At 43.5% G+C, this 14,941-nt stretch overlaps 1 protein-coding gene across 5 annotated transcripts in view; it reads right to left on the bottom strand.

The window, feature by feature from the left end:
- Window positions 1-14,941, bottom strand: part of RIN2 (Ras and Rab interactor 2) — a 216,871-nt gene that overhangs the window by 168,620 nt on the left and 33,310 nt on the right. For 2 of the 5 annotated variants that reach the window (XM_023626030.2, XM_023626033.2), the window contains exon 2: window positions 1,955-2,080. The exons of the other annotated variants lie outside the window; for them this stretch is intronic. The gene's annotated coding sequence lies outside the window, so the exon portion shown is untranslated. The remainder of the gene's footprint in view (window positions 1-1,954; window positions 2,081-14,941) is intronic. 5 annotated transcript variants of the gene reach the window in all.

Consider the following 14,941-nt stretch of genomic DNA (forward strand, 5'->3'; position numbering starts at 1 on the left):
GAAACACTGTCTCAGAGCCTGCCACTTCCTGTTATTGTTTGCTTACGGCTGGGAATTACTCAAGTTATTTATTTATAAAAGTCAAACAGAAAGATGTCTTATCTAACAGGAAAGACAGAGGAAGTGAAAAAAATAGTTCTGACCTCAAAAGACAAAACTTTCACACTGAGATAAGACGAGTATTTATACCTGGAATTTTTCACTTCCTTATCCTATCACCGTCATTCTCAAGAAAATTCCCATTTAATGCTCTTCAGTATTTATTTAACTTGCATTCATTGTCTACTACAGGTCAGAGTCTGTGCTAGAAGAAACGAGGAATACAACACACAGACTGACCCCTGGCCTCATGGAGGCTGAAGTCAAACAAGAAATAGAAACACTGACGACAGAGAACCATTTGATTACAAAGATGACTATTACATGATGTGAACAAGCACCCGGTGTAACGTGAGCAGATCCCACGGAATCCAAGCTCACGGAGGGGAGGCAGGCGGCTTGCCCACGGAGCTGCTTGTCGGCTGCAGGACCGGCAGCACTATCTAGAGTTCAAATTAAGGAAATGAGAGTCACGACAGACTACATCAAGCGAGTTCTCCAAAGCTGCACCCTCTCGTCCTCATCCAAAGGGGCTGCTTTCTCTGAGAGCAGCAAAGCCCTCAGCTCTCAGTCCGGAAGGAATGGGCCATTTGGGGCAGGGTGATCCCGCAGGCTTGGCGTCAGGTAGCCCTGGGTTCAAAGCCCTGCTCACAGTGCGGGCCCGGGTGAGTTATTTCATCTCACTCAGCCTCCATTTTCTTACTTGTAAATGAGTATAATGGCATCGACCTTAAACGGCATTGCAGGGGTTTACATGAGACAGCCCAAAACAACGACAATGTTTATTTTGCTCCTAAATCTGCTGTGGACACAGGGCTCTGCGGGAACGGTTCATCAGGGAACCGCTGTGTTGTTCCTGCTCCACTCGGCCTCAGTCTGGGCAGCTCCGAGGCTGGAGGCTGGAGCCATCCCAAATCCCCCTCACATGTCAGGGGGCCTTAGGTGGGGCTGTTGGCTGGAACACCTACACACGGCCTTTCTACGGGGGCCTGGGCTTCCTCACAACATGGCGGCTGGTCTCAAAGGCAAGAGTCCCAAGAGAGTGAGAGAACTGTCTGGAAGCCACACCACCTTTGCCAATCTGAATTTTGAAGTCACTCAGTGTCACTTCTGCCACAGTCTCTCTGTCAAGGCAGTGACCAAGTCCCATCCAAATTCACAGGGAGGGAAATCTGATTTCCCTGCTGGATGGGGGCGTGGCAAGGTTCTGGAAGAGCAGCAACACCGCTGTGGCCATTTTGGGAAAATATGGTCTGCCACAGTGACCTATACTGACATCCTTTTGATGCTAATTCCCTTTCAATGTGGAGATCTATGATTTCACGAAACAAAAATCGATGGAAAGTGGGGTCAGGAAGAAAGATTGTGCAAAATGTCCGAGAAAGGGAGAAAGAGGGATGTTGGGATGGGGCCCCAGAAACAGCCAGTGTCCTCCTCAGTAACTAACCAGGTTCTTTGTGCCCCTGATACCCTTTATCTCTAAGATGAGGGCACCAGCCATGCCCATCTCATGGCGTTGCTGTGAGAATTAAACGAAATAATGCATTAAAGTGCTTAGAGCCACGCCTGGGGGGCAGTCAGCGCTCCATACACGCAAATGGTTATATTTTAGGCTCTCGGGGCTCCTGAGCTATCCTGCTCCTGGTTTGCTCCTGCTGCCAATGCATCATTAACTGACTGCCTCAGCTACCTGGAAACAAGTAGGCATCCTCCCGGACCCTCTGTCAGACAGCAGTCACATCCACACCAACATACCAAGCTGGAGCACACGATATCCTCAACTACACTGAAGAACTGGGAAATGAAAAGCAGCCCAGGGTTGCCACGCATCAGGTTTTATAATCTCGTCACGTACCCTTCACGCCAGCATCTCTTCTCATCTCCCACTTCAGTTCAGCCCCAACCTCCCCAGCAGTCTGAAGGGCTTGCACATTTTATTTTTTCCAGTAGAAGTTCAGAAATCCAGATCTCTTGTGTCCATCTACAACACACAGAATCGGCCGTTTAGAGTTTTGTACGCATTTTAAAAATACCATGAACAACCACACAGAGGACTTGCTCCTCACCCAGCTCTGGGAGGGTACCCTGACAGATGAGGGTACAGTGAATGGCTTTCCCCTCCTATTCTGACCCTCATTCCCACCTCTGGGCCAGGTAACTGAAGAGAAGGGACTTTCTTTACCCGAATGTTCTCCAAATCCCTATGCCAATGCTCAGATTTCTAAAACTCTACTTAAAAAAAGGAACTAATCAGCAACAATACTGTATCCTCTGTCAATTAACTGACAATTTGTTTGTTCCTTTACACCTTGCATCACACCAGCTCCTACAAATTTAGAGTCCTGCACTCTTCCAGTCTAGGACTTGGAGATGAGACTCACCTGAATATGAAATTCCAAAATTACCCCATCTCATTTTCTTTCTGTATCAACACCTTAACCTTTTCAAAATTATTTAAGTACATGAGTGCAGTCATCTTGCTTTCAAACAGAAAACAAAATGTAAATATTAGATCAAAGCTCGAGTTCCCTTTGACTATCAGCACTAATACCTGTAGCCTGCCCCCTAGGCAGAGGTGGGCGCTGTTATAATTTGGGATGATATCTTTCCAGACCACTCCCGGGCATTCAAACATTCAATCTCCCTCTCTCCCTCTCCCTTTCCCTCTCTCTCTCTCTCTCTCTTTCCCTCTCGCTCTCTCTCACACACACACACAGCTGTATGTGCGTGTTTCTTTTCTATGGTCACTGTGTGTCATTCTGCAGCTTGCTTGTTCTAGTCTCATGATATCTTATCAGACTCCCTACATCAGGATAAGAAGATGATCTCATTTTTTTTTTTAACTCTTTCATTAATATTTCACAGTCTCAACTCCTCCATCAGGCTGTATAACTGGACTCTGACTTCCTTGCCAGCACCTCCTCTGGGATGCTCCCTGGCAGATGACACACACATCCCTTCCTTCATTCCCTAGATTCGCGTTTCTGGCCGGGAATTTCCTCCCTGCCCCACTCCACGTGCTTGTGAAGATTCAGCTCTCAGGCCCGGAGGCAACATATTTGGTCTTGAATCCCAGCTGAGACTCTCAGGCAACTTACTTAACCTGGGTTCCTAAGTGGGATGATTGTAACAGCACCTACCTCAGAAGGCTGCTCTAAGGATCAAGTAAAATAAGCCATGGAAAGCATTGGCCCATTGCGGGTTACTTAGTAAATGCTCAATAAATGTTAACTGCCACCATCAGCAACACCAGTCATTGTCATCATCATCATCACCTTTTTTGGGGTAACACTTTAAATCCCACATTCCTTCTTAATCCGGATTTTCCTCTGAACTCCTACTTCACATAGATAGCACTACTGAAAAATAATTCCAATAAACCTTAAGCTCCATTTACATCGCTCACAATGCATTCTGATCTTTGCTATTCGACAGCTAAGAAGTTGGCGTTAATGTACCAGCCCACCGCATGCAGGATGAGCCACACCGTCACGCAGGACAGAGGGAGCCCGTGAGCACAGGAAGCCTAGCCTCTCAGGGGACAAAAATTCAAGCGGTCCCTCCATTCCACTGCCTGTATTATAACATTAAATAAGTATGGACACACAAAATAACTAGGTATAAATACCTTATTCTCACAATCTTGTACAATTACAGAACCAAGAAAATTACAAATCATGTAAGAAGAAGAACGTAAACAATACAATCAGGAGTGACAAGATTAGTTCAATGCAACGGACGATGTGCTGAAACTAAGTCGCTGCCTGTCACAGGCCTAGAGTGGAGCTGCGTCTTCCGTGAGGGGAAGGGCTAACGGAGAGAATAAATCAAGAACTACCCTTGAGGGTGACCTGCCGTGGGGAGAGGCTCACGGTAGTGAGAGGTGCCCACAGGCTGAGACGCCCCTGGGGACACAGCAGATGCCAGTGTCCCAGATCATGCCGACTCTGGGACATTCGCTCACTGGGCAGAATACCAGGTGGAACTGCTCACCAGAGTCAAACTATCCCAAACTCTGTTCCGCTCTCTGAATTCTCCCTCCACACTCCTCTGTCTGAACTACTTCGAAGCTTTTGTTCATTCTCCCCACTAGACTGCACTTGGTCTTCACTTGGGGCAAAGATCTAAGGCCCCTCTGCTCCTTCCTGATATCGTGCAACAATTCCAATTTGTGGAACGACTTTGTCCCAAGGCAAATTAGATAAACACAAACCAAAGGCAAGCACTGAAATTACCTGACAGAATTTGGCTGCAAGGCTCAACTCTTCAGGGGTCCTCACCCCTGGCTGCACACCTGAGAATTTTTTTTTTTTTTGGAGGAAAATTAGCCCTGAGCTAATATCTACCACCGATCCTCTTCTTTTTGCTGAGGAAGATTGGCCCTGAACTAACATCCATGCCCATCTTCCTCTACTTTATATGTGGGATGCCCACCACAGCATAGCTTGATAAGCGATGTGTAGGTCCACACCCAGGATCCAAACCGGTGAATCCCAGGCTGCCAAAGCGGAGCATGAAAACTTGACCACTACACCACGGGGCCAACCCCAGACCTGAGAAATTTTACACTTGATCTTAGCCAAAAGGCCAAGAAGCGATAGACCTGAGAAATTTTAAGCAAATCCCATGCCCAAAACTCCAAAGCAGTTACAGCAGAGTTTCTGGGGGTAGGACCCACACAGCCCTATTTTCAAAGCCCGTTGGGTGATTCCAACATGGTGCAAAGGTTGAGAACGCGTGATCTAGCGATTAATGGCTTTCAAATTCTTTTGACTTCTGCCCACAGTAATAAATACATTTGACATCATGACCCTCACACATACACACACATATAAAACAGAAGCAGGGGCTGGCCCCGTGGCCGAGTGGTTAAGTTCGTGCGCTCCGCTGCAGGCGGCCCAGTGTTTCGTTGGTTCAAATCCTGGACACGGACATGGCACTGCTCATCAAGCCACACTGAGGCAGCGTCCCACATGCCACAACTAGAAGGACCCACAACGCAGAATATACAACTATGTACCGGGGGGCTTTGGGGAGAAAAAGGAAAAAAATAAACTCTTTTAAAAAAAAAAAAAAACAGAAGCAAACATTTTATGAACCAATGCTTCACTCTTACTACCAGCCATACATTCTGATGTTTTCCATTCCAATCACTTTTCTTTAAAACAACGTTGGATGTGCTCAACTTCACCCATTAATGGGTAACAATCCACCAGTGGGTCATGACCTACAGTTTTAAAAACACTGCCTTAGAAGACCGAGAATACAGTTCAAGGAATAACTAAATATTATCCTTGATATGAAAACAGATTTCAAAAATTCCCAAAGGGGATAGGTAAACCCCTGAAAATAAGTCCACACTTACAGATGTCCATTTTGAAAATCTTTACTATACCCCAAATCTTTCATTTTACAAAACAGAAAAGGTCAAACTTCAGCGTCCACTCCCTCTAGTATGCACATCTGCCTGTGTGTGTCACACTTTGCCCACTGACCGTGATCTCATATCTCTGTTATCCTGCAGCATTTCATCTACTTGAAAAACACTTAAACGATTAAAAACTTCAGAGCTCGCAGAGCTTAATTATGTTGTTTCAGTGTGTGCTGCTCAGGGGATATTGGTCTTCATTTTTCCTTAGCCCACCCAGCATGGCGGCTCACACAGTAGGAGCACAAAGTAGGCATCTGCATTAACCCTTGTTGACCGAGTTTGAGCACTCTGGCACATACTTCCAATTTGGATTTAGCGAAACGCTACACCGGGGAAGCTGATAAACCTATCCGGCCCTACAGAGCAGGGGGTTTGCTGTCACCAGCAGTATGTCAACAGTGAACTAGCTTCTCACATTCGACTACAGTTTTAGGCATCTGGTGCTCTCTCCACATGGGCAAAATACAGGGAATTAAATGTTGCTGCCAACGTCCAGCTTTGACTAATGATGCTGCAGGAGCATCTCTAGTGTTTAAGACAAGGTTTTTTGAGCACCCGAGGGAAAAAACTCACCAGGCAAAATGCTATTAGTAAAATTCCTAAGGGGTTTTGACTTTGAAAAATACAGCAACTAGCCAAACCCAAATAAACCTAAAGAACAGATATTACACTGAGCGTACAGTGGACATACATGACATATATTGTAAAATCTTACATACGGAGACTTAAAACCCCCGCAAATATAAGAAAAATACAGCTGTATATTAAGGAGTGAAGTGGTTGGACTGAGGCGCCCCTGAGGCAGGGGACCAGCTGCAAGGACCCGGGAAACCTTCCCGGGCTGGCTGTGCTGGTCTCATAGCGTGCGGACACAAGAAGCATCTCCTCAGCAAAGGGCATCTGTTTTCAGTTGGTTATTGAACCGTAACATGGTTGTTTTCCTAAGAGAAATGCAAATTCATTTCAAACTTATATTGGTTTCCCAGCAAACCAGAATTTCTCTAGGGAATACTAAAGTGTTTCTAACCTTGACAATTGTAAGTTATCTTAAGGTTTAATTTGATTTCTCTATGGAGGAAAGCTAAATTTATGGGGGAGGGGTTGTCTTGATCACCAGTATTCATTAAACAAATATTGATTAAGCATCTATTAGGTGCAATGCACTGTGGGAAATACCCAGAGTCACTATTGTCATCGGAAGCTCTAAAGCCCGTATAAAATACTTAAAAACGAAAACCCTCAAGGTAAAAGCAGGTTGAAGAGAACAGGCTGCCAACCAATGTTACCAGTGTTAGTTGTGTCAAGAGAAAACACTGTTCCATAATCCTAACAAATTGAGGACTGTGGAGTTACAAGGAGTAAAATGGGCTTCTTTGTCGCAAGGTTTCCAGAGCCTCTATGTGAACGTGATCTAGAAGGGCTAAATTACATCCCAGTATCTCCCAAAATTCTTTGAGCAAAGGGCTTTTGTTAGCCCACGTCTCAGGGTTAGGCCAGCTGTGAAAGATGGTGGCCTGCAGCACTGGTCTCCCTCGATTCTTCCTTTCTTTTTTTAAATTTTCTTTAAATTAGTCGTATTAAGAAAAGGCATTGCCATCCGCCTCTCAAGGGGAGAAGACAGAGAGGAACAGCTACAAAGAACACTGTGCTACTATGGTCAGAGTAAGACCCGCCAGGGCTGGGCTGTCCAGTACAACAGCCACTAGCCCTCAGTGGCTACTGAGCACCTGAAATGTGGGGAGTCCCAACTGAGATGTGCTGGCAGTAGAAAACACACAGAGGGTTTTGAAGACCTAGTATAAAAAAAAAGTAAAATACCTCATTAACAATTGTTTACATTGATCGCATGTTGAAATATTTTGATATATTGAATTAAATAAAATATATTATTAAAATTAATTTTACTCATTTCTTTTAACATTTTTTAATGTAACTACTAGATAATTTTAAATGAGATGTGTGGCTCACATTATGTTTCTATCAGATAACATTTCTCTATGGAACAGCCCTAATAGCCCTGTTGGTCAGTACCACCACATGGATATCCCCTACCCCTTGGCTGGAGTATTTGCTATATTCTGAACACACACACACACACACACACAATGGTTGCTCAGCCTAAAATACCTTACCCTCTGCTGCCACCTCCTGCTATAATCCCATCCTTCCTTTAAGATCCATCTCAAGATATCAGAGGCAATTGCTGGCATTTGAGAATTGATTACATGCCAGGCACTACGCTAAGTACTGGTCCTGGGGCTCCCTTAAGCCATCACACAGCCTTATGAAGTGGGTAGCATTAGAGTCTCACTTTATAGCAGGGGGAGGTGAAGGGACCTGCTTAGCACCGTGAGCTGGCCAGTGGCAAAGCCCAGATTGATGTTTGGTTCATCAGCCACCACAGTCCCCACCTTTAACCCCTATGCTGGTTCTTTCCACTGCTCCCCAAGTCTGCTCTGAGCTCCCAACCACGTGTATCCCTCACTCCTTGGAACACTCACTGCACTCAGTAAATGCATCTTAGTTTATACATCTGTTTCATAGCATGTATTACTGCATTGTATTATCACTACTGTATTTTGATTTTGTCTGATCCACATGATTCTCTCTGAAGATCAGGATAAATTCTGCTCTTGTTTAAATCTTCACAGAAAATGATTTGAGACCTCAGTCAGTATTTGATTAATGTAAAGCAAGTTATATACTTGAATCTCCTCCTCGCACCACTTTTTACAAATGCAGATTTTTGCTGTTGGAATGGGAACTGGGGACACTGATGTGGCTGACCACTGCTGACAGGTGGAACCTCAAAAGCAGAGCGAAGGAGAGCAGCTGGAAGTCTCCTTCCCTGCGGGTAAGCCTCTCCTCCGAAGACCTCCCAGGCCAGTTTCTCTACCTGCAAAGAATAGTTTCTCTGTCTTTCAAACTGTAAATTTGACCCTGTCCACTGCTCTGGCCTTGTCCCCAGAGGGGATCCCGCCCCCCACCTACCCCAACCATAGAAAATAGCCTGCAAGGAAACTGATCGGGGAGGGAGGGAGGGAAGGAAATACGGAAGGAATTAAGATATGAATTATGGGTAATTCCAGGACATGACCATTTCTGGTAAATTTAGAAGACTCTTCATCCCTTACTTATTTATTGCCTGAAATGGGCACAATAAAAGCAGAATAAGGATCTCCAGTTGTACTGATATGTCATTCCAAATGCTAAGTTTGCATGAGAAGAATAACACTCCCAATAAAATATGTCTGGCTACTAGTTCTGGGAACACTTACTCGGAGGAATAATTTACTCTTTGGTAATAGAAATTATAGCACCTGTGAAAAACAAGAATTTAAATTTGTTATATTTCTTTATTCCTTTTCAAAGACTTTTGTGTAACAGAGAAAGTTTAGATTACTTTAGATTACCTTAAAATGGGCTTCCTGGTCAACTTTCTTCAACCAGTGCTCTTAGTTTTTCCCTCAGAAGCCACGCTGCTGTGACTGTATGAAGTTTTTCTCACTTCGGTGTAATGATATTGGGGGGAGGGGTGCACCTCCTCTCCTGGTGGGTCATCTTTTACTCCAGCATTTTTCTGTCAAAAACAAGCTAAGAATTTTGTGGACCTTAAACACTCTACACCTTAGCACTACACCTTCACAGTGGATTCTTTGACCTTTGCTTAAATATGTAAGATTGAATTCAATAATATCCACGAGATTGTTTTTGAGCCATTTTCTCAAAAGTCACCGTTGTCACTATTTTGGAAACCTCTTTGGATCTTCAGACATGACCAGTATTTCTAGGAATACACATATATCCATGGTAACTTTGCAATTCTAATTCTATTTTGCCAATTAAAGAAAAGGGGCAACTCAGGGTCCAGCCTGGTGGCCGAGTGGTTAAGTTTGTGCACTCTGCTTCAACAGCCCAGGGTTTCGCTGGTTTGGATCCTGGGCGCGGACACAGCATCGCTCATCAGGCCATGCTGAGGGGGGTGTCCCACATACCACAACCAGAGGCACTCACAAATAGAAAATACAACTATGTACTTGGGGGCTTTGGGGAGAAGAAAAAGAAGAAAATGATTGGCAACAGATTGTTAGCTCAGGTGCCAATCTTAAAAAAAAAAAAGAGGTGGGGGGCAATGCATTCACTTGTTTAATCATTTTAACAAACATTGCTGGATTTTGTTCAAGGCCTAAACTGGACACTCTATGGACACAAATGTGGTCCTAATGTTAGATGTGGGCATCAGAAAGGGATGCAGCAGATGGGTGCAGCTTCAACTGGGGGAGCATGGGAAAGGTATAGCTTAGACAGAACTGCTTGGCCAAATGCAGACGTGCCAAGGTAGAAACACTAGAATCCTGGCTGGCCCTGGGGGGACTGGGGATTAGAGTTGAACGGTAGGACAGGAAAGACCTTGGACTAAGGGGAGGGCTTCCGTTTTACAATGTAAACCTACGGGAGCCACTGAAATCTGTCTAGGGGTGAGGTGCTGGAGGTGGAAGGACCACCGAAGGCAGATAATGAAGATCTGAACTAGGGAACTATGGACTTGAACTAGGAAAGAAGGTGCCAGACAAAGAGCCATTTTGGAGGGAGACAACACTCTATCGTGGTAGAGAGGAGAAGGAAGCATCCAATATGGCCACCGAGTGGATAAGGAAGTCGGGGAGGAGGAGCTGGTGTGGGCGGGTAGGTAATTATTAAATTTTTAGGTAAATTGAGTCTAAGTTCAAAGGTCCAACACTAGTCAAAAAATTAACAGGAATAAATGGATAATTAGCATCAGGATAAAAAGTCCCTCCCCCCAAAACCCACATTCACAAGTAGAGAATGAAGAAGAATGGTTTAACAGTTGCCCTCGTGACTAATAAGGCTAGGGTGAAGTTGTCTGTGTGGGAGGTAGGCAAGCGATCTGCTGGTCTTATGAAGGCTAGAGGAGCTGCTGGTGTGAGCCAGTGGACGATTATTTCATTCTTGGCTAGCTGAGTCTGAGGTTCTGGGGAGATCCGGATTGAGAAATCCAATAGGCAGTTGAAGTACTAACAGGGACAAGTGGAGAACTATATATCCACAAAACAACACATCTACAACGAGGGAGCTGGTGGTCTACAGAAGCTAGATCACCTTGAAGTCTTCTGTCTAATTCTGGGTGCCATACTTTGATGGGAACATGATAAAACTAGAGCCTGTATATAAGTGGACAGAAATATGTGACCATGGTTTGGGAGAAATGCTTGAAGGAGCCTTGAATGCTTTACTTGGAGAAAAGAAAAGGCAGGGAAGGCTCCCTCTGTCATGTGAAAGAGAAATTAGACTTGATCAGTAACACATAAGAGGCAGACCCTGGAGCCAAAGGATAGAAATTAGAGGAAGGCAAATTGCAAGTCAAGGCAAGGACTCTCTGGCTAGCACTTTGGGATGGGGGTGGTTTCCTTATCATCAAAGAAATTAAAGCACAGACTGGACAACAACCCTGGGAGATGCTATAGAGGAGACTGAAGCACAGGATGGAGGAGTAGACAACAGTTAGATGTTCCTGTCAGTCCTATGACCCCATGGGAAGAGGGAGATTGGAGCGATAGATATAAAGGTAAGAGTCACCTACAGAGAGGTGGCAGGTAAGGCCACAAGTAAGTAAAATGCCCAAGATGCAGCATGTAGCAAGAGAAAATAAGTGAACTGTGGAGAGAATCCTGTACAAAATGAGAGAAAAGAAGCTAGTGGAGATAAAGAAATCATAAAGGAATAAGAAGAAAATCAAGACTGCCACATAACAAAAGGAAGGGAAATCTGATTGAGATATAGCTTACATACAATAAAGTGCACAGATTTTAAGGGTACAGCTTGATGATTTTTTACACCACTCCAGAAGGTTCTCTCAGGTCTTTCTCCTATTCAGTACCTCCACAGGATAATCCCTGTTTTGACTTGTGTCATATAGATTGGATTTGCCTGTTTTTAAACACAGATAAATGGAGCCATACAATATATACTCTTTTGTGTCTGATTTCAAGTCAATATTATATACGTGAGAGTCATCCACATTGTTGTGTGTGTCAACAGATCATTCCTTTTCATCACTATGTAAATAACAGAAGTTTCCAGTTTTTGGCTATTGCAAATAAAGCCGTTATAAACAGTCTTGTACATGTCCAGGCAAGCACTCATTTCTGTTGAGTATACTTCACAGTACAATCTCTGTGTCATAGGGTAGGTGTATACTCAGCTTTAGTAAATACAGCCAAACAGTTTTTCAAATATCTTGTACCATTATATATTCCCTCCAGCAATGTACAAGTCTTCCACATCTTCACTAACACTTTATGTTGTCGGTTATTTTAATTTTAGCTTTTTTGGTGGATGTGTAACGATATATTATTGTGCTGTTAATTTGCATTTCTCTGGTGGGAACATCAGTTGGTTCAGATGAGACTATCTCTGGTTGAACATCATTTTTTCATGTATCTATTGGTCATTTTGATATTCTCCTTTTTAAACTGTCTGCTCAAGTCTTTTGCCCATCCTTAAACTAGGTTGTCTGATATATATAGGCACATACTCCTGGATGTGAGTCCTTGGGTGGATGCGTGTATGGCATTGCATTTTTACTCTTTTAAGGGCATTTTTTGATGAACAAATGTTCTTAATCTCAATGAAGTATAGTTTATCAATCTTTTCTTTGTTTATCAGTTGTTTTAAAAAAGCTTTTCCTAATCCAAGTTCACAAAGATATTCTCTTATATTTTCTTCTAGAATGTTGCTAGTCTTGGTTTTAACATTTAAGTCTACGATCTATCTTGAAATCATGTTTGTGTGTGGCATGGGGATCAAGCTTCACGTTTTCTTTATGAATATACAACTGACCTAGCAGGGTCTGTGGAAAAGACTCTCCTCTCCCCGTTTAATTGCAGTACAGCTTTTCTTGTAAGTCAAGTGACCGCATATCTATATGTCTGTCCCTAGACTCTCATTCTGTTCCATTGATTTATTTGTCTATCTATGTTTTGATGCCACATTCTCAATTATTTAGCTTTAAGGCAAGTCTTAAAACTAGTGACGTAAAACCTCCAGGTCTACTGTTATTCTTAAATATCACCTTGGATATTATAATTACTTTTCATTTCCATCTAAATTTTGTACTCAACTTGTCAATTTATACAGGAAAAAAACCCCACTTGGACTTTAATTGGAATTTCAAGGAATTTATAGGTTGTTTGGGGGAGAAGTGACATCTTTAAAATATTGAGTATTCCAATCCATGAACATGGTATATCCTTCTATTTATTTAGGTCTTTCTTAATTTCTCTCAATGTTTTGTAGCTTTCAGTGTGGTGTTCTTGTACATCTATTGTTAAATTTATTCCTAGGTATTTGCTGGTACATAAACTGTAGGTTTTTATTTAATTTTCTAATTGTTTGTTGCTAGTACATTAATCTCTGAATAATGACTGTCCTAATTCTAATTTTAATAACTTTTATTTCTTTTATTGCCTAGTGCCCTGGTAACATGGCCAGTACAATGTGGAATACAAGTGGTGGGGTGACAGGTGACATGAGGTGGGAGTGAATAAGGGTGTCAGGGCATCCCCATCGTGTTCCTTACCTCAAAGTAAAAGCACTCAGTATATCGCCATTAAACACGGTTGTACACATCATGTATCAGATTAAGGCTGCTATTTCTAACTTAAATGTTAAATTCTACAATGGAACCTTGCTAACTTCCTTGGAAATTTCAGCAAGGGAGCATAGCACTTCACACTGTTCCCTCTGTTTGGGAAAGGCCATCACCTAGGACAGATTAAGCAGGTCTAGAACTGTCCTGTCTCCTGCATGGGGCAGTAACGTGCTAGCCCATGACCATACACCTGAGTCACGCAGGTTCTTAGTTCCCGTGTTTTATCCCTTTCACGAACTCTGGGTGTCTGGATCTGGCGCTTAAATTCCTGAGAGCGCTGAGCGCTCACTACATTCTTGGCATTGTATTGAGTCATTCACATGTATTATTCCACTCAATCCTTGTGACGACCCTTGTAACAGATCAGGCAACTAAGGCACGGTGAGATGAGTTTACGCGCCCACGGTCACACCACCAGCACGTCGGGGAGCCAGGATCCAAACCCAAGCCATCTGAGTCCATAATAGAGCCACTATGCTATGAAACTTTCTGGCTCCTGCCCTCCATCGGAGGTCACTCCTCTTTATCATGGCCTAGACCGCCGGGCATGTCTGCTCTCACATAGCCAGTGTGGGAGCTCCTCGGCCTTGGGCTTCATCACAAAGCCTTGAGAATTCAGTCACGGACAAGGCACACACTTCTCTCCAACAGTCTGCCCTATCACCCGCTTTTGTAAAAGCAATAGGTATTTAAAGCTCTGCAACTACCAAAAAAAAAAAAAATCAACTGAAAATAATTCTTTTCCAGTAGAAAGTTAGTTTAGAAGGTAAATCTAGAGAGGAACATAATTCTTCTCAAAAGAGATACGTTCTGGTCTATCAATTTTCTCTTTAAAAATTATCCAAAACAAAACTATCACAAAAGGAATTAGGCATGGTTGCTACTCATTCTCTAGAAATTGTCCTTATTGCTTGAGGTTTCATACTTTCTAGTTATCTACTGCTACATAACAAATCACCACAAGACAGTGGCTTAAAATAACAATCATTTTATCATCTCTATGGTTTCTGAGGGTCTGGAATCCAGGAAGGGCTTGGCTGGGTAGATCTGGCTGAGAGTCTTGAGTATGGTTGCAGCCAGAAGGCAGCTGGAGCTGGAACAAAGGGCCGTGGGTGGGGAGGCACAGCCCGCACCTCTGGAAACTGGCAGGGCGTCTTTCTCCTCCGTGTAGTTTCAGACCATGTGGTCTCTTCCCATGGGCTAGCTTGGGCTTCCTCACAGCATGGGGGGCCTTGGAACAGTATTACTGCTGATATGGCAGCTCAGGGCTCCAGCAAGAGTGTCCCACAGAGCAAAGTGGAACTTGTATTACTTCTTTCAACTTATCCTCAGAAGTAATGCTGTATTATTTCTGCCACATGCTATTATTATAAGTGAGACACAAATGTATCCAGATACAAGGGGAAGAGATTAGACTCCACCTCCTGACAGGGAGCTGGCTAAGGATGGGGGGTGGACGATGATGTTGTGGCCATCTTCAGAAAAATACACTCTGTCCCATAGTCTGAAGTTAGCCAAATACTGCAAACATCACGTATGAGGAAGCCATTGCCATTCTCATTTTTCAGATACATAAACCAAGGCTAAGCGTTTCTAAGCTGTGTCTGGTTACATAGAGGAGGGGAAGAAACTGTCAAACCTATGTTTAAACATGCAACTTTAAAGATAAATATAATAGATGGAATTACTTTGTGAACTATAAAATATGGCACAATTTATTGTGGGCATTCATTGCAATG

Source organism: Equus caballus, chromosome 22, assembly GCF_041296265.1.
Source record: "Equus caballus isolate H_3958 breed thoroughbred chromosome 22, TB-T2T, whole genome shotgun sequence".
NCBI classification, from domain to species: domain Eukaryota; kingdom Metazoa; phylum Chordata; class Mammalia; order Perissodactyla; family Equidae; genus Equus; species Equus caballus.